At 36.0% G+C, this 21,409-nt stretch overlaps 1 long non-coding RNA gene across 1 annotated transcript in view; it reads left to right on the top strand.

Annotated features, from left to right (window-relative positions):
• LOC137620243 (uncharacterized) overlaps positions 1 to 21,409 on the top strand; it is a 143,157-nt gene that overhangs the window by 62,726 nt on the left and 59,022 nt on the right. The gene's annotated exons all lie outside the window — the stretch shown is intronic.

Below are 21,409 nucleotides of genomic sequence, written 5' to 3'. Positions count from 1 at the left end.
GAGAGACAGTAAAGACTGTCCTTACAACCATAGATAACATTAAAGCCTGTGTGTAGGGCGTACGCGGTATGCATATGCGTATGCATATATATATTATATATATATATATATATATATATATATATATATATATATATATATATATATATATATATATATATAAATATTATATAATAATAATAATAATAATAATAATAATAATAATAATAATAGGGAAGTGGGGAATATGGGGAAAGGAAGAGTACCACTGGATACAATTCAGTGGTACTCTTGTACTGGCTCTCATGAGTCTCCTCCTCCTAACCTTGTTTCCGGCTACACTCCCTTTCACGCTCTCTCTCTCTCTTTCTCCCTCTGGGTCGGGGGTCTCCTCCATGCCTCTGTACTGGCACGCCCAGTTTTATGATACCTAAAGCTAAGACTTTTCAATTCGATTTGTCAATGATGAATAATATAATATGGTTTTACACCAAAAATAGTATGACATTTTGGCCAGAGCTTTCCCTTGCACTTCAACTTGCTCGCGCAGTACTGATCAAAATAATTTCATAATATATCGATATTTCAAATCTTTATGTAATTTTCATGAAAAAACAACTTAAAATTTGCATTCTATCCCAAAATTATAATTAATTATACATTTATCAAAATAATATATTATTTACTTGGGGATGTAAATATTTCTATATGGGATAACTAATTGTATAAGCCTTTTTGTCCCTAAAATCGACGGGCTAATTTTCTTCTGTGCAACTTGCTCGGTATGAGAAAGGAGCAGAGGAAATCAGAAGGGTTTCAAATATGTATAGATAATTTAAATTGCCCAATTAAAAAATAAAATCCTATAGACCAAAACCAAAGGTGAAGAAATAAGGAATAGTGCCACATTAACTATCCACAAAAGTTGAATCGGTAGAAATTCAAAAGTTCAAACTTGCTGTAAAAGTTTTCATGATGAGCAGGCTGGCATAAGTCTTTTTTATAGTTTAAGTAGTTTATTTATGCTTTGATGTTGGTAATGTTCTTATAACATTTCATTTCAATTGTCCTTTAGTTCTCATATAGTTTATTTAGTTCCTTATCTCCTTTCCTCACTGGGCTATTTTTCCCTGTTGGAGCCTACGTGTTAATAGCATGCTCCTTTTCCAACTAAGGTTGTAGCATAATAATAATAATAATAATAATAATAATAATAAAAGCATTTTTATGTAACCAATTCAAAATATTTTGTAGTTTAGAGTAGTAACATAAGGATTTAAAAGACTTATCATTTAAAGACTATAATCTGGAGTTGCGCTTCCAAAAACACAATTCAAAACATCAACATTTGTGTCCAGAATCTATATTTGATGCTGCTCTTAGTCCAAAGGTTTCGGAATAGATCGTTTTAAAGACAACTGAAAACAGGGAAGTAAAACACTGTAGACCTATATAGTCGTTTGGATTATAAGTAAAGTTTCACCAAGTGTTTAAATAGACATTCTTTTTCTTATTCTGCATCTTTTCCCATTTTTATGTGGGGTCGATATTAGGACTTCATTAATGTTAAAAAAAAGATTACAGAATTCAGATGAAGCCAAGTCATGCCAATCCCCTCTTTCCTCTGTGCATACAAGATCCCTTCTTATATGTAGACCTACATAAAGTCACCAGCTATAACAAACCCTCTACAAAGCTTTTGACCGACAGACGAGTGCTAGCTATTAGTACTTTAGATAGGGAGAATAAAAAGGGAAAAGGGAGAGGATAAAGATAATGAAAAGGGTAAAGTCTAGACAGCTTGTGATACCCGGAAAGGCAAATTGGAATGTTAGGTCGGATGCAATTCTCTTAAGCCTTTGATCCCACAATGAAATATTTTATTTGCGATAATTCTTTTGTGTATTCTCTTCAGCCTTACACTATTCCTCCATCCCGGCTTCTTTTCTTCAATTTTGCTTTCCAAACTCTTCGCTTTAAAGTAGCAATTTATGAAATATGAGGTTATAAAGCCTATTTGGTTTACGAGAATCGTACTATGAATTCACAGTTGATGATGTTAGTATTAGTATTAAAATTAATTATTGATTTTTTAAGTAATAGATCTCAAAGAGTTGTTGTTGATGGTCACCATAGTGAGAATAGGAATGTGATATCCGGTGTTCCACAGGGTCGTGTTCTTGGCCCATTACTTTTCATACTATATACACATGACATGTCGTTTGGCCTAGAAAACAAGCTTGTTGCATATGCAGATGATGCTACTCTCTTTGCATCAATTCCTTCCCCTGAATGTAGATCTGGGGTTGGTGAATCCCTTAATAGAGATTTAGCTAAAATTAGTGCATGGTGCAAATAAAGGGGTATGAAGTTGAATCCTAACAAAACTCAAAGTATGATTGTAAGTAGGTCAAGGACGGTGGCTCCTCAGCATCCGGATCTCAGTGTTGATAATGTTTCTTTAAATTTGTATGACTTTTAAAATTTTAGGTGTGATTCTCGACAGCAAATTTACTTTTGAGAAACACATTAGGTCCGTGTCTTCTTCAATTGCACAAAAAAATTGGCTTATTGAGAAAGTCTTACAAGATTTTCGGTGATCAATCTATTCTGAAGAAGTGTTTTAATTCTTTCATTCTACCTTGTTTTAAGTATTGTTCTCCTGTCTGGTGTTCAGCTGCTGATTCTCATCTTAATTTGTTGGACAGAAATTTACGGTCTATTAAATTTCTTATTCCTGATCTAGATATTAATCTTTGGCACCGTCGTTCAATTAGTTCATATATGCATGTTGTATAAGATTTTTCATAAATCTGAACATCCTTTACATTCAGATCTCCCTGGACAATTCTATCCTGTTCGTAATACTAGGCAGGCAGTTAATTCTAATAGCCAGGCCTTCTCCATCATGAGGCTCAATACTACACAGTATTCTAAAAGTTTTATTCCAGCTGTTACCAAGTTGTGGAATGATCTTCCTAATTGGGTAGTTGAATCAGTAGAACTTCAAAAGTTCAAAGTTGGAGCAAATGGTTTTATGTTGACCAGGCTGACATAAGTCTTTTTATTGTTTATATATGACATATCTGTTTTTCACGTTGTTAATAGTTTATATATGACTTATCTGTTTTGACACTGTTACTGTTTTTAGAATGATATATTGTTAATTTATTCTCATCATTTATTCATTTCCTTATTTCCTTTCCTCACTGGTCTATATATGTATGTATGTATGTATGTATGTATGTATGTATATAAAAGAAACTTCCATCTCACAAATACTTTTGATAATGTTGCTGTAAAACTTCTTTCTTCTACCTTGTGACGGAGCCAAGAGAAGGGTTGTGAACTCAAAGGCAGGATGCAATCAACTGAGTTATATATTAAGGAACACTCTTCTTTATATACAAAACCTCAAGGCAACAGGACATAACATGCTCGAGAGACAGACAATGTTCAGAGCAAAACAGCAGACATGAATTTTCATGTTCGTTTGAGTGCGAGGGAAGAACGAAGATACAAGCATATTATATACAAAAGGAATTATGTACAATTGTGTGACACACGGTTGGTACATGGCTCCCCCTCTAAAAATGACATACTGAACATGTTAAATAGGTGCCCTGAATCTGGAGAGGTAGTAGTAAAAACTGCGCCGATTAGCGACAGTGAGTGGCTCTAGAAGTCGTTGGTTTGGGTGCGAGCGAGTGATGGATGATGGGTGGCTGTTGCCGCTCCGGCTCGTCACGGGGTAGGCGAGTGTGTCCTACGGCATTCATAGGCGTGTGTGTCCTACGGCATTCATAGGCGTGTCCTACGGCATTCATAGGCGAGTGTGTCCTACGGCATTCATAGGCGTGTGTGTCCTACGGCATTCATAGGCCTACGGTATTCATAGGCGTGTGTCCTACGGCATTCATAGGCGTGTCCTACGGCATTCATAGGCCTACGGCGTTCATAGGCGTGTATGTCCTACGGCATTCATAGGCGTGTCCTACGACATTCACGTGAGCTTCGGTTGAAGTTGAATAGATGTCCTCTTCGTCACGAGTGGAGGCGTTGATGGAGGTTTGAAAGTGGTGAAGTGGGTTCACATCACGAGGAGAGCCGTCTGCGGCAGGTTGCAGGCGAGTGATACTGGTCATTTTCCCGAGGGTGAGCGAAGCCCTTTGGTCCCCCAACGGTTGTTGAGAGAGCTGAAAAGGCGTTGCTATACGGGCGGCTGGCGACGGCGAGTACTGCTGCAGAAGGTATGTGTTGACGGCGTCATAGTAACGGTGAGAGGTGGAGGGGGGGGGGGGGGGGAAGGAGCGAGTCACTCCGGGGTCACCAATGTGACGGAGCCGAGAGAAGGGTTGTGAACTCAAAGGCAGGATGCAATCAACTGAGTTATATATTAAGGAACACTCTTCTTTATATACAAAACCTCAAGGCAACAGGACATAACATGCTCGAGAGACAGACAATGTTCAGAGCAAAACAGCAGACATGAATTTTCATGTTCGTTTGAGTGCGAGGGAAGAGCGAAGATACAAGCATATTATATACAAAAGGAATTATGTACAATTGTGTGACACACGGTTGGTACATGGCTCCCCCTCTAAAAATGACATACTGAACATGTTAAATAGGTGCCCTGAATCTGGAGAGGTAGTAGTAAAAACTGCGCCGATTAGCGACAGTGAGTGGCTCTAGAAGTCGTTGGTTTGGGTGCGAGCGAGTGATGGATGATGGGTGGCTGTTGCCGCTCCGGCTCGTCACGGGGTAGGCGAGTGTGTCCTACGGCATTCATAGGCGTGTGTGTCCTACGGCATTCATAGTCGTGTCCTACGGCATTCATAGGCGAGTGTGTCCTACGGCATTCATAGGCGTGTGTGTCCTACGGCATTCATAGGCCTACGGTATTCATAGGCGTGTGTCCTACGGCATTCATAGGCGTGTCCTACGGCATTCATAGGCCTACGGCGTTCATAGGCGTGTATGTCCTACGGCATTCATAGGCGTGTCCTACGACATTCACGTGAGCTTCGGTTGAAGTTGAATAGATGTCCTCTTCGTCACGAGTGGAGGCGTTGATGGAGGTTTGAAAGTGGTGAAGTGGGTTCACATCACGAGGAGAGCCGTCTGCGGCAGGTTGCAGGCGAGTGATACTGGTCATTTTCCCGAGGGTGAGCGAAGCCCTTTGGTCCCCCAACGGTTGTTGAGAGAGCTGAAAAGGCGTTGCTATACGGGCGGCTGGCGACGGCGAGTACTGCTGCAGAAGGTATGTGTTGACGGCGTCATAGTAACGGTGAGAGGTGGAGGGGGGGGGGGGGGGGGGGGGGAAGGAGCGAGTCACTCCGGGGTCACCAATGTGACGGAGCCGAGAGAAGGGTTGTGAACTCAAAGGCAGGATGCAATCAACTGAGTTATATATTAAGGAACACTCTTCTTTATATACAAAACCTCAAGGCAACAGGACATAACATGCTCGAGAGACAGACAATGTTCAGAGCAAAACAGCAGACATGAATTTTCATGTTCGTTTGAGTGCGAGGGAAGAGCGAAGATACAAGCATATTATATACAAAAGGAATTATGTACAATTGTGTGACACACGGTTGGTACATGGCTCCCCCTCTAAAAATGACATACTGAACATGTTAAATAGGTGCCCTGAATCTGGAGAGGTAGTAGTAAAAACTGCGCCGATTAGCGACAGTGAGTGGCTCTAGAAGTCGTTGGTTTGGGTGCGAGCGAGTGATGGATGATGGGTGGCTGTTGCCGCTCCGGCTCGTCACGGGGTAGGCGAGTGTGTCCTACGGCATTCATAGGCGTGTGTGTCCTACGGCATTCATAGGCGTGTCCTACGGCATTCATAGGCGAGTGTGTCCTACGGCATTCATAGGCGTGTGTGTCCTACGGCATTCATAGGCCTACGGTATTCATAGGCGTGTGTCCTACGGCATTCATAGGCGTGTCCTACGGCATTCATAGGCCTACGGCGTTCATAGGCGTGTATGTCCTACGGCATTCATAGGCGTGTCCTACGACATTCACGTGAGCTTCGGTTGAAGTTGAATAGATGTCCTCTTCGTCACGAGTGGAGGCGTTGATGGAGGTTTGAAAGTGGTGAAGTGGGTTCACATCACGAGGAGAGCCGTCTGCGGCAGGTTGCAGGCGAGTGATACTGGTCATTTTCCCGAGGGTGAGCGAAGCCCTTTGGTCCCCCAACGGTTGTTGAGAGAGCTGAAAAGGCGTTGCTATACGGGCGGCTGGCGACGGCGAGTACTGCTGCAGAAGGTATGTGTTGACGGCGTCATAGTAACGGTGAGAGGTGGAGGGGGGGGGGGGGGGGGAAGGAGCGAGTCACTCCGGGGTCACCAATGTGACGGAGCCGAGAGAAGGGTTGTGAACTCAAAGGCAGGATGCAATCAACTGAGTTATATATTAAGGAACACTCTTCTTTATATACAAAACCTCAAGGCAACAGGACATAACATGCTCGAGAGACAGACAATGTTCAGAGCAAAACAGCAGACATGAATTTTCATGTTCGTTTGAGTGCGAGGGAAGAGCGAAGATACAAGCATATTATATACAAAAGGAATTATGTACAATTGTGTGACACATGGTTGGTACAACCTTTATATAAGATGATCAAAATAAAGTGTAGCAAATGTGATCATTGTAATGATTTCCAGAAACAATACATCATTCTAATTGTGTAATGTTTTCATTTTGGTTCATGTATGAAGAAGAATTGGGTATTTTGCTCAAAGATGTCAGGGTAGTAATATCTATAAAGAACAGTCCGTTAAAAGGAAGAATTTTTGCAAAGTTCTGTGAAGATTTTTGTACGGAACACACTGCGCTCTAATATTACTGTGGATCATGCTGGATATCCCGTGAAAAATTTCTTCACAGAGTTACGAAGTACTTCGAAATGAATTTTTATACATTGGAAATAAGATCAGAGGCTTGTTTAACTCGAAAATATTCTGACACGGTTGACATTTTTGAGAAATTTAACCATCCGATCAATAATTCAATGACTGGGTCTCACAAGTGAATATTTTCACAGAGTGACAAAATAAACGCATTTATGGAGAAAATGGACCTTTGGAAAAGGAATGTAGAAAATAATATTTTCGACAGGTTTCCAAATTACTAGAATTTCTGAATTATTCTAACACAAAAGGTGGAAGTTTTCATTTGACTTCCAAGATGCAGACATAAGTGGACACGAATGGATAAGGAACCTATTTGGCGATAATAGCTCCACAAGCAGACTGTCTTATACATTTGACTGACAGGAACGACTTATTGATAAGTCACGTGACGACGGTTCAGTGAAACTTGTTTCATTTCGGCCGCAAGGTGAAGAGCAGTTAGTTCCCTCCCTTGTCATCAAAGGACAATGGTGTTTTATTACGTTTTCAACGTCATACTTAAGTGAATCAGGGTTTAGTTATCAAAATAAAATACCCTTCTCATTTAGCAATAGTATATATATATATATATATATATATATATGCATATATATATATATATATATATTTTTATGTATATGTATATATATATATGTATATATATATATATATATATATATATATATATATATATATATATATATATATATATATATTTATTTATTTATTTATATATATATATATATATATATATATATATATATATATATATATATATATATATATATATATATATTTATTTATTTATTTATATATATATATATATATATATATATATATATATATTTATTTATATATATATATATATATATATATATATATATATATATATATATATATATATATATATTTACTTGTTACTTGTTTTGGGTTTAAATCCAACCCTCCACTGAAGTCGAGTGAACTACTACTCGAGCGGGTCCATATCAATCATCTAACGAAACATTTTCCTTATAACTTATACAATTCCTTGATTGTAGCATCTTCCAAATCATATGATCTTGTGAAAAGTAATGTCTTTAGTTTCTTCTTAAATTCAATTGCTCACTTTAGGTCCTTCATTTCAGTTGGCAGTTTATTATAATGTCTAGGCGCACAGTAGCTAAAAGCGCTTTCACCAAATTTACTATTTGTTCTTGGTTCAGATAGTGTGTTTGTCACTCATGTGTCTTATGGTAACATTTGTTTCTAGTTCTAGTTTGTTCAGGCATTATTTTAGATATTTTGGTTCAGTATCTTAAACGTTAGTAAGAATAGCTTGTATTCAATTCTCGCCTTTACCGGCAGCCAGTGTAATTTAGTTAGTGCAGGGGTAATTCTATCCCTATTGTGTAGTCCTTTTATTAATCTAGCGGCTCTGTTTTGTAATCTCTGAATTTTCTTCAGCTGATAATTTGGTAAGCCATAGAGCAGTGAGTTGCAGTAATCAATTTTCGAAAATATGTGGTGATTAATGAGTATGGCCATATATTTTTCATTTAAGTATTTACTAATAAATGCTATGTTTTTAATGTGATAGGTACAATTTCTTACCATATTATTTATATGTTCATTCATTGTCAGTCTATCATCCATGATTACTCCAAGATTTCTGACGGATTTCTTTAGGCCAATGATCGATTGACCTATTTCAATTCTTTGGAAGCATTCGATTCTTTTTATATCTTTTTCATTTCCAAAAATAATACATTCACTTTTATCTTCATTGAGCTTGAGCTTTTTTTGTTAACATGCAAGCCTTAATGTCATTGATTATTTCATATATCTTTCTTTTAGCTTCATCAACTGATGCTATTGGGAAATAGAATTGTGTATCATCAGCGTATATTTTAAACTTAACTCTGTGAGTTCAAGTATATTTGCCAGTTCAATCGTGTAAATTTCAGACAGGAGAGGACCTAGTACACTGCCTTGAGGCACCCCTTTGGTTAGTTTTCTTGTCTCAGATTCAACATTTGATATTACTACTTTAACTTTGCGGTTTTCAAGATAACTCACAAACCAGTCATATGCTCGTTCTACGATGCCCACAGCTTTAAGGTCTTCCATCAGATATGTATGTTCTACAGTATCAAATGCTGCACTTAGATCCAGCATCACAAGATATAATATATATATATATATATATATATATATATATATATATATATATATATTAATTAATACCTTGAGCTTTTTTTGTTAACATGCAAGCCTTAATGTCATTGATTATTTCATATATCTTTCTTTTAGCTTCATCAACTGATGCTATTGGGAAATAGAATTGTGTATCATCAGCGTATATTTTAAACTTAACTCTGTGAGTTCAAGTATATTTGCCAGTTCAATCGTGTAAATTTCAGACAGGAGAGGACCTAGTACACTGCCTTGAGGCACCCCTTTGGTTAGTTTTCTTGTCTCAGATTCAACATTTGATATTACTACTTTAACTTTGCGGTTTTCAAGATAACTCACAAACCAGTCATATGCTCGTTCTACGATGCCCACAGCTTTAAGGTCTTCCATCAGATATGTATGTTCTACAGTATCAAATGCTGCACTTAGATCCAGCATCACAAGATATAATATATATATATATATACATATATATATTAATTAATACCTAATTGTTTGGATTCTGTCTTATACCTCGGGATCAAAGACCCAAAGGGGTTATTTCATATTTCTCTCTAATAAAATTAACTATTAAAATAGAGGCAAATTTCGGGAAAAATACAAAGATGATGATTGTGACCTGTGCAAATTAAAATAATACAAATCATTTTTGGAACGTGAACAGAACAAGAAACCAGGCTGGATATGTTGCAAAATAGAAGACGGTCATGATTTTGAACCAAGGTAATAGTTGTAAAAGCATAATAGATTGCAATAACCAATTTCATCACATCGGATTTCGCGGTGAAATTGGATGAAATTATTTCTCTAGAAACTCATCAAGAGAAATAGTAAAGTCTGTTCTTACAACCATAGATAATTGATAATATTAAAGCCTGTGTGGAGGGCGTACGCCCAGTTTTATGATATTTAATGCTAATTTAATATGTCATTGTTTAATAATATATGGTATTACACCAAAAATAGAATTGGTCTTATCATCGAAGAATTAATTGCACTCTTCAACTTGCTCGCCCAGTACTGATCAAAATAATTTCATAATATATCGATATTTCAAATCTTTATGTAATTTTCATGAAAAAAAAACTTAAAATTTGCATTCTATCCCAAAATTATAATTAATTATACATTTATCAAAATAATATATTATTTACTTGGGGATGTAAATATTTCTATATGGGATAACTAATTGTATAAGCCTTTTTGTCCCTAAAATCGACGGGCTAATTTTCTTCTGTGCAACTTGCTCGGTATGAGAAAGGAGCAGAGGAAATCAGAAGGGTTTCAAATATATATAGATAATTTAAATTGTCCAATTAAAAAATAAAATCCTATAGACCAAAACCAAAGGTGAAGAAATAAGGAATAGTGCCACATTTACTATCCACAAAAGTTGAATCGGTAGAAATTCAAATGTTCAAACTGGCTGTAAATGTTTTCATGATGAGCAGGCTGGCATAAGTCTTTTTAGAGTTTAAGTAGTTTATTTATGCTTTAATGTTGGTAATGTTCTTATAACATTTCATTTCAATTGTCCATTAGTTCTCATATAGTTTATTTAGTTCCTTATCTCCTTTCCTCACTGGGCTATTTTTCCCTGTTGGAGCCTACGTGTTAATAGCATCCTCCTTTTCCAACTAGGGTTGTAGCATAATAATAATAATAATAATAATAATAATAATAATAATAAAATCATTGTTATGTAACCAATCTAAAATATTTTGTAGTTTAGAGTAGGAACATTAGGATTTAAAAGACTTATCATTTAAAGACTATAATCTGGAGTTGTGCTTCCAAAAACACAATTCAAAACATCAACATTTCTGTCCAGAATCTATATTTGATGCTGCTCTTAGTCCAAAGGTTTCGGAATAGATCGTTTTAAAGACAACTGAAAACAGGGAAGTAAAACACTGTAGACCTATCTAGTCGTTTGGGTTATAAGTAAAGTTTCACCAAGTGTTTAAATAGACATTCTTTTTCTTATTCTGCATCTTTTCCCATTTTTATGTGGGGTCGATATTAGGACTTCATTAATGTTAAAAAAACGATTACAGAATTCAGATGAAGCCAAGTCATGCCAATCCCCTCTTTCCTCTGTGCATACAAGATCCCTTCTTATATGTAGACCTACATAAAGTCACCAGCTATAACAAACCCTCTACAAAGCTTTTGACCGACAGACGAGTGCTAGCTATTAGTACTTTAGATAGGGAGAATAAAAAGGGAAAAGGGAGAGGATAAAGATAATGAAAAGGGTAAAGTCTAGACAACCTGTGATACCCGGAAAGGCAAATTGGAATGTTTGGTCGGATGCAATTCTCTTAAGCCTTTGATCCCACAATGAAATATTTTATTTGTGATAATTCTTTTCTGTATTCTCTTCAGCCTTACACTATTCCTCCATCCCGGCTTCTTTTCTTCAATTTTGCTTTCCAAACTCTTCGCTTTAAAGTAGCAATTTATGAAATATGAGGTTATAAAGCCTATTTGGTTTACGAGAATCGTACTATGAATTCACAGTTGATGATGTTAGTATTAGTATTAAAATTAATTATTGATTTTTTAAGTAATAGATCTCAAAGAGTTGTTGTTGATGGTCACCATAGTGAGAATAGGAATGTGATATCCGGTGTTCCACAGGGTCGTGTTCTTGGCCCATTACTTTTCATACTATATACACATGACATGTCGTTTGGCCTAGAAAACAACCTTGTTGCATATACAGATGGTGCTACTCTCTTTGCATCAATTCCTTCCCCTGAATGTAGATCTGGGGTTGGTGAATCCCTTAATAGAGATTTAGCTAAAATTAGTGCATGGTGCAAATAAAGGGGTATGAAGTTGAATCCTAACAAAACTCAAAGTATGATTGTAAGTAGGTCAAGGACGGTGGCTCCTCAGCATCCGGATCTCAGTATTGATAATGTTTCTTTAAATTTGTATGACTTTTAAAATTTTAGGTGTGATTCTCGACAGCAAATTTACTTTTGAGAAACACATTAGGTCCGTGTCTTCTTCAATTGCACAAAAAAATTGGCTTATTGAGAAAGTCTTACAAGATTTTCGGTGATCAATCTATTCTTAAGAAGTGTTTTAATTCTTTCATTCTACCTTGTTTTAAGTATTGTTCTCCTGTCTGGTGTTCAGCTGCTGATTCTCATCTTAATTTGTTGGACAGAAATTTACGGTCTATTAAATTTCTTATTCCTGATCTAGATATTAATCTTTGGCACCGTCGTTCAATTAGTTCATTATGCATGTTGTATAAGATTTTTCAAAAATCTGAACATCCTTTACATTCAGATCTCCCTGGACAATTCTATCCTGTTCGTAATAATAGGCAGGCAGTTAATTCTAATAGCCAGGCCTTCTCCATCATGAGGCTCAATACTACACAGTATTCTAGAAGTTTTATTCCAGCTGTTACCAAGTTGTGGAATGATCTTCCTAATCGGGTAGTTGAATCAGTAGAACTTCAAAAGTTCAAAGTTGGAGCAAATTGTTTTATGTTGACCAGGCTGACATAAGTCTTTTTATTGTTTATATATGACATATCTGTTTTTCACGTTGTTAATAGTTTATATATGACTTATCTGTTTTGACACTGTTACTGTTTTTAGAATGATATATTGTTAATTTATTCTCATCATTTATTCATTTCCTTATTTCCTTTCCTCACTGGTCTATGTATGTATGTATGTATGTATGTATGTATGTATATAAAAGAAACTTCCATCTCACAAATACTTTTGATAATGTTGCTGTAAAACTTCTTTCTTCTACCTTTATATAAGATGATCAAAATAAAGTGTAGCAAATGTGATCATTGTAATGATTGCCAGAAACAATTCATCATTCTAATTGTGTAATGTTTTCATTTTGGTTCATGTATGAAGAAGAATTGGGTATTTTGCTCAAAGATGTCAGGGTAGTAATATCTATAAAGAACAGTCCGTTAAAAGGAAGAATTTTTGCAAAGTTCTGTGAAGATTTTTGTACGGAACACACTGCGCTCTAATATTACTGTGGATCATGCTGCCTATCCCGTGAAAAAGTTCTTCACAGAGTTACGAAGAACTTCGAAATGAATTTCTATACATTCCTCTGTGGAAATAAGATCAGAGGCTTGTTTAACTCGAAAATATTCTGACACGGTTGACATTTTTGAGAAATTTAACCATCCGACCAATAATCAATGGCTGGGTCTCACAAGTGAATATTTTCACAGAGAGTGACAAAATAAACGCATTTATGGAAAAAATGGACCTTTGGAAAAGGAATGTAGAAAATAATATTTTCGACAGGTTTCCAAATTACTAGAATTTCTGAATTATTCTAACACAAAAGGTGGAAGTTTTCATTTGACTTCCAAGATGCAGACATAAGTGGACACGAATGGATAAGGAACCTATTTGGCGATAATAGCTCCACAAGCAGACTGTCTTATACATTTGACTGACAGGAACGACTTATCGTTAAGTCACGTGACGACGGTTCAGTGAAACGTGTTTCATTTTGGCTGCAAGGTTGCGAGCAGTTAATTCCCTCCTTTGTTATCAAAGGACAATGGTGTTTTATTACGTTTTCAACGTCATACTTAAGTGAATCTGGGTTTAGATATCAAAATAAAATACCCTTCTCATTTAGCAATAGTATATATATATATATATATATATATATATATATATATATATATATATATATATATATATATATATATATATATATGTATGTATATATACATATATATGTGTATATCTATATACGTATATATACAGTATATATATATACGTATATATACATTATATATATATATATATGTATATATATATATGTATATATATATATGTATATATATATATATATTTATATATATATATATATATATATATATATATATATATATATATATATATATATATATATATTTCAATATCTAATTGACTGGATTCTCTCTTATACCTCGTGATCAAAGACGCAAAGGGGAATAAAACTTTCATATTTCTCTTTAATAAAACCAACTATAAAAATAAAAGTAAATTTCGGGAAAAATACAAAGATGAAGTTTGTGACCGTGTAAATTAAATTAATACAAAACATTCTTGGAACGTAATCAGAACAAGAAACAAGACAATATGTTGCAAAATAGAGAAGGCCATGATTATGAAACAAGGAAATAGTTGTAAAAGCATTATAGATTGCAATAACCAATTTCATCACATGGGATTTTGCGGTGAAATTGGATGAAGTAATTACTCTTAAAACTCATCAAGAGGGACAGTAAAGACTGTCCTTACAACCATAGATAACATTAAAGCCTGTGTGTAGGGCGTACGCGGCACGCCCAGTTTTATGATACCTAAAGCTAAGACTTTTCAATTCGATTTGTCAATGATGAATAATATAATATGGTTTTACACCAAAAATTGTATGACATTTCTGCCTGAGCTTTTCCCTTGCACTTCAACTTGCTCGCGCAGTACTGATCAAAATAATTTCATAATATATCGATATTTCAAATCTTTATGTAATTTTCATGGAAAAAAACTTAAAATTTGCATTCTATCCCAAAATTATAATTAATTATACATTTATCAAAATAATATATTATTTACTTGGGGATGTAAATATTTCTATATGGGATAACTAATTGTATAAGCCTTTTTGTCCCTAAAATCGACGGGCTAATTTTCTTCTGTGCAACTTGCTCGGTATGAGAAAGGAGCAGAGGAAATCAGAAGGGTTTCAAATATGTATAGATAATTTAAATTGTCCAATTAAGAAATAAAATCCTATAGACCAAAACCAAAGGTGAAGAAATAAGGAAGAGTGCTACATTAACTATCCACAAAAGTTGAATCGGTAGAAATTCAAATGTTCAAACTGGCTGTAAATGTTTTCATGATGAGCAGGCTGGCATAAGTCTTTTTAGAGTTTAAGTAGTTTATTTATGCTTTAATGTTAGTAATGTTCTTATAACATTTCATTTCAATTGTCCATTAGTTCTCATATAGTTTATTTAGTTCCTTATCTCCTTTCCTCACTGGGCTATTTTTCCCTGTTGGAGCCTGTGTTAATAGCATCCCCTTTTTCCAACTAGGGTTGTAGCATAATAATAATAATAATAATAATAATAATAATAATAATAATAATAATAATAAAAGCATTGTTATGTAACCAATTCAAAATATTTTGTAATTTAGAGTAGGAACATAAAGATTTAAAAGACATTGAGTTGTGCTTCCAAAAACACAATTCAAAACATCAACATTTGTGTCCAGAATCTATATTTGATGCTGCTCTTAGTCCAAAGGTTTCGGAATAGATCGTTTTAAAGACAACTGAAAACAGGGAAGTAAAACACTGTAGACCTATATAGTCGTTTGGGTTATAAGTAAAGTTTCACCAAGTGTTTAAATAGACATTCTTTTTCTTATTCTGCATCTTTTCCCATTTTTATGTGGGGTCGATATTAGGACTTCATTAATGTTAAAAAAAAAAAGATCACAGAATTCAGATGAAGCCAAGTCATGCCAATCCCCTCTTTCCTCTGTGCATACAAGATCCCTTCTTATATGTAGACCTACATAAAGTCACCAGCTATAACAAACCCTCTACGAAGCTTTTGACCGACAGACGAGTGCTAGCTATTAGTACTTTAGATAGGGAGAATAAAAAGGGAAAAGGGAGAGGATAAAGATAATGAAAAGGGTAAAGTCTAGACAACCTGTGATACCCGGAAAGGCAAATTGGAATGTTAGGTCGGATGCAATTCTCTTAAGCCTTTGATCCCACAATGAAATATTTTATTTGCGATCATTCTTTTCTGTATTCTTTTCAGCCTTACACTATTCCTCCATCCCGGCTTCTTTTCTTCAATTTTGCTTTCCAAACTCTTCGCTTTAAAGTAGCAATTTATGAAATATGAGGTTATAAAGCCTATTTGGTCTACGAGAATCGTAATATGAATTCACAGTTGATGATGTTAGTATTAGTATTAAAATTAATTATTGATTTTTTAAGTAATAGATCTCAAAGAGTTGTTGTTGATGGTCACCATAGTGAGAATAGGAATGTGATATCCGGTGTTCCACAGGGTCGTGTTCTTGGCCCATTACTTTTCATACTATATACACATGACATGTGGTTTGGCCTAGAAAACAAGCTTGTTGCATATGCAGATGATGCTACTCTCTTTGCATCAATTCCTTCCCCTGAATGTAGATCTGGGGTTGGTGAATCCCTTAATAGAGATTTAGCTAAAATTAGTGCATGGTGCAAATAAAGGGGTATGAAGTTGAATCCTAACAAAACTCAAAGTATGATTGTAAGTAGGTCAAGGACGGTGGCTCCTCAGCATCCGGATCTCAGTATTGATAATGTTTCTTTAAATTTGTATGACTTTTAAAATTTTAGGTGTGATTCTCGACAGCAAATTTACTTTTGAGAAACACATTAGGTCCGTGTCTTCTTCAATTGCACAAAAAATTGGCTTATTGAGAAAGTCTTACAAGATTTTCGGTGATCAATCTATTCTGAAGAAGTGTTTTAATTCTTTCATTCTACCTTGTTTTAAGTTGTTCTCCTGTCTGGTGTTCAGCTGCTGAATCTCATCTTAATTTGTTGGACAGAAATTTACGGTCTATTAAATTTCTTATTCCTGATCTAGATATTAATCTTTGGCACCGTCGTTCAATTAGTTCATTATGGATGTTGTATAAGATTTTTCAAAAATCTGAACATCCTTTACATTCAGATCTCCCTGGACAATTCTATCCTGTTCGTAATACTAGGCAGGCAGTTAATTCTAATAGCCAGGCCTTCTCCATCATGAGGCTCAATACTACACAGTATTCTAGAAGTTTTATTCCAGCTGTTACCAAGTTGTGGAATGATCTTCCTAATCGGGTAGTTGAATCAGTAGAACTTCAAAAGTTCAAAGTTGGAGCAAATGGTTTTATGTTGACCAGGCTGACATAAGTCTTTTTATTGTTTATATATGACATATCTGTTTTTCACGTTGTTAATAGTTTATATATGACTTATCTGTTTTGACACTGTTACTGTTTTTATAATGATATATTGTTAATTTATTCTCATCATTTATTCATTTCCTTATTTCCTTTCCTCACTGGTCTATATATGTATGTATGTATGTATGTATGTAAAAGAAACTTCCATCTCACAAATACTTTTGATAATGTTGCTGTAAAACTTCTTTCTTCTACCTTTTGTCACAGGTTCTTTGTATTCAGCCAACTAGAACTAGACGTTGACGTATAAAAATCCACCGAGAAGGAAAGGTTCAAAACAAAGACTCTTAATCAAATTCAAATTCCTGTTTATTACATAAACTTAATTCTCCTCAAATGAAAATAAATCTCCAGCCAGGAAGGAAATAAACCATTCGCATTACAAAAAGGCATCTAGGACCCAAACAAACTCTAGCACACCGGAAAGATAAAAGAAAGAGACAAAGAAACCAACCATCAATGATGCACCCACACACAAACTATACATACGGTGATAGGAAAGTAAAAAGAATAGACTGGAGACAATTAAAATTAATAAACCCTAACTAATTACATACATTTAACAATAGCTTAATTTCCGTGGGATGATGTAAGTTCTCTTGCACCAGGTCTTTGTCACAGAATCAGGTTTGAAGGACGAACCCGTCGAGATCCAAACCATTAACGTAATGTTATGCTTGAATGATCACATAATTACTGGTACCAGCGGCAGCCACACACCGATGAAAACACTTCAGGCTTTCCAAAATCGTTCAGCAAGGGAAACTACACAATGTTATTCTTACCCCAAGGCAAAACTGAACGGCAGTGTCACGTCTGCAGGCTTCGAAGTGGTCAAAACGAGTCTGTCCCTAGACTAACAGGAGCTTTGGTATTAGCCAATGGTTGCTGTCCATCACTAAGTCACTCCACCACCACTTGAAGCAGGAAAGAGTGTCCTCTGCAGACGAATTCGTGGAACACTAACGTACATAACAAATCTACCTTTCAAGGTAAACAGTCTTGCTAACTGCCTCTTGGCTCCTCCTCTCTCCCACCACGGATATGAAAAACAAAAATACACACGTATGACATACCTGGCTACGAGCGCAACCAACAGATGGCACAATAACCACTGGAAAATTTATTTTCTTAATCCTTTTAAATTATTTACGTTAATAAGGAAAATTTCCTTACACCCCCATCCTTAAAAAAATTTTTGTGCAACAAAAATCAAAGCACTGAACTAAATTATGAATGGAAATAAAGCAAACAAATCTGAATATAGATTAATAAGTCTTATATTGAATAACTACAAAAAACATTAAATTCAAATTAAATGGAAAAAAAAGACATTTAATTCTGAAAAGTAAAGAAAAAAATTAACATTCGTGCCAAGCAATTCATGATTATCTAGACAGTGTGTCTGGCACCACATTCTTTCTCCCTGGAACATGTTGGATATCCAAATCCCACTCTTGTAATATCAGACTCCACCTCATCAGCCTCTGGTTCTTATTCTTAAACCTGTTTAAAAATAATAAAGGATTGTGGTCTGTCTTGACCACTACAGGTGTAGGAACATTTGTCAAGTAAATTTCAAAATGTTCTAGAGCTGTTATCAGGCTTAAGGCCTCCTTCTCTATGGTGGAGTACTTGCGTTGAGCTTCATTAAGCTTTTTAGAGAAAAAGGCAACAGGATACTCTACCTGTTCCTCAACTTGAGATAGCACAGCACCTATTCCATAGTCACTTGCATCGACCGCCAACCTAAATGGTTCCTGAAAATCCGGAGCTCTCAAGACAGGATAGTTAGTTAGAACTGCCTTCAATTTGTCAAATGACCTCTGACACTCTTCATTCCACTCAAACTTTACTTCTTTCCTCAATAAATTAGTAAGAGGATTAGAAATTGTGGCAAAATTTATCACAAATCTCCTGTAGTATCCTACCATGCCAAGAAATCTACGAACAGACCTTTTGTCATAAGGCACAGGAAACTCTAAAATGGCTCTGACGTTTGCATCTTTCGGGACAATCTTCCCATGACCTATTTCATGACCAAGATACAATACACTAGCCTTGGCTATCTCACATTTGGCAAGATTGATAACCAGCCCTGCCTGGCTAAGTTTTTCAAATAACTTACGTATTCTTTGAATATGGGTGTCCCAGTCATCGCTATATACCACAATATCATCAATGTACACTACCACACCCTCTAGAGAACCTACCAAGTTGTTCATTAGTCTCTGAAATGTAGCAGATGCATTTTTCATGCCAAAAGGCATCACGTTGCAGGCAAATAATCCCTCACTGGTCACAAAAGCAGAGATATCCTTAGCTCTGGGTGTCAACGGTACTTGCCAGTACCCCTTTAGAAGGTCAAACTTACTGATAAACTTTGCCTTACCTACATCATTGATGCAGTCCTCTACCCGAGGTAAAGGAAAACTGTCAGTCTCTGTAACTGCATTAACCTTGCGGTAATCTATGCACATTCTATACTGACCATTCTCCTTCTTCACCAACACCACAGGTGAACTCCATGGACTGTAACTACTTTCTATCAGATTATGCTGCAACATGTACTCTACCTCTGTTTTGATTACTTCCCTTTTCAATGGATTAATTTTATAAGGTGCCTGTTTTATTGGTTTAGCCCCTCTAACCTCCACATCATGCTGTATCACAGCCGTACAACCTGGGGTGTCCTTAAATAAATCTGGATACACTTCTATCAAATTTAAGATGGACTCAATTTGATCCCCATCTAAGTGAGACAACATATTTGGCAAGTTATTTAATACATCGCTATTACCTTTAGGCCACTTACCTTCTATTTCCAAACAGTCTCTTTCCATTTCTACTTTCCCCAACAACAACAATGGCTTCTTTGCTACTCTTTCATAATAGGGTTTCAACATGTTAACATGACAAAGCTGGTGTTTTTGTCTTCTACTTGGGGTCTCCACCAGATAATTCAAGCTACTTACCCTCTTAGCTATCTTCCATGGTCCTGAAAACTTGGCTCCTAGGGGATTACCAGGGGTAGGTAATAAAACTAAAACTTTATCCCCAACTTCAAATACCCTTCTCCTAGCTTTGATGTCAAAATTCTTTTTCATTTTACCTTGCCCAACTTTCAAGTTCTCCTTAGCAAACTCCCAAAACTTATAAAGCTTTTCCCTAGATTCTTTTAGAAATTGTACCAGGCTAACTTTTGGATTATTATTTTCCCAACTTTCTTTAACAACATCCAAAGGACCTCTTACCTTGTGACCAAATACAAGCTCAAATGGAGAAAATCCCATCATATCACTCGGTACAGACCTAAATGCAAACAATAAATAAGGTATTGCCTTATCCCAGTTCCTTGGATCTTCCCCACAATATTTCTTTAGCATGGACTTCAAAGTTTGATGAAATCGTTCAATCTGACCCTGGCTCTCTGGGTGGTATGGTGATGAAGTTACATGATTAATTTTGAACTCTTTCATCTGTTTAGCAAATTCTTTACTCATAAAATTACTACCACAGTCAGATTGAACCGATTTCGGCAATCCAAACCTAGTAAAGAAACCAATAAGTGCTTCGATTACTTTCTTACTGTGAATACTCCTTAAGGGTACAGCTTCGGGGTACCTGGACATTCTATCCATTATTGTCAGTATATACTGAAAACCACTGCTAGTCTTTGGCAATGGCCCCACAATATCTATCAATATCTCTTTAAATGGTTCTTCAACCACTGGAATGGGTTATAAAGGGGCTTTAGCAATTCTCTGATTTGGTTTACCAACCATTTGACACTTAGTACAAGAATTAACATACCTCTTCACCTCTGCCTTCATTCTTGGCCAAAAGAAATGCTCAGCAACTTTCCTAAAAGTTTTGCTTACTCCAAAATGACCAGCAAGTAAATCTTCATGTGCAAACCACAAGATTTTGCCCCGATATTCAAGAGGAACTACTATCTGCTTCCTTACCTCCCACATCTCAGTTGGCGATCTTTTGAAACGACTAAACCGATACAGGATACCATCTTCCCATTTCATCTTAGGTCTCGTCAAATCTGAGCTAACCTCTCCTTCCCCCTCTTCATTAAACTCTTCCTTCTGAGCAATACTTAGTGAGTTCCTATCCCATCCTAAAGTATCATCCCACTTAGATACCAGACTAGGAACTTTCACATCAGAAACTCCCTCTACCAGTCCTTCAAGCCTATCTAGACCCAAATCCTCATCCTCAACACTAGGAGACTGGACTGTAGAACGAGTAATAGCCATCATAGGACTACTCTCACCAATCTGAGTGGTACCGTTACAT

This window comes from Palaemon carinicauda, chromosome 26 (genome assembly GCF_036898095.1).
Source record: "Palaemon carinicauda isolate YSFRI2023 chromosome 26, ASM3689809v2, whole genome shotgun sequence".
In the NCBI taxonomy this organism is placed as follows: Eukaryota; Metazoa; Arthropoda; class Malacostraca; order Decapoda; family Palaemonidae; genus Palaemon; species Palaemon carinicauda.
The sequence above is the reverse complement of the archived record's forward strand: the minus strand, read 5'-3'. Positions and strand labels throughout refer to the sequence as shown.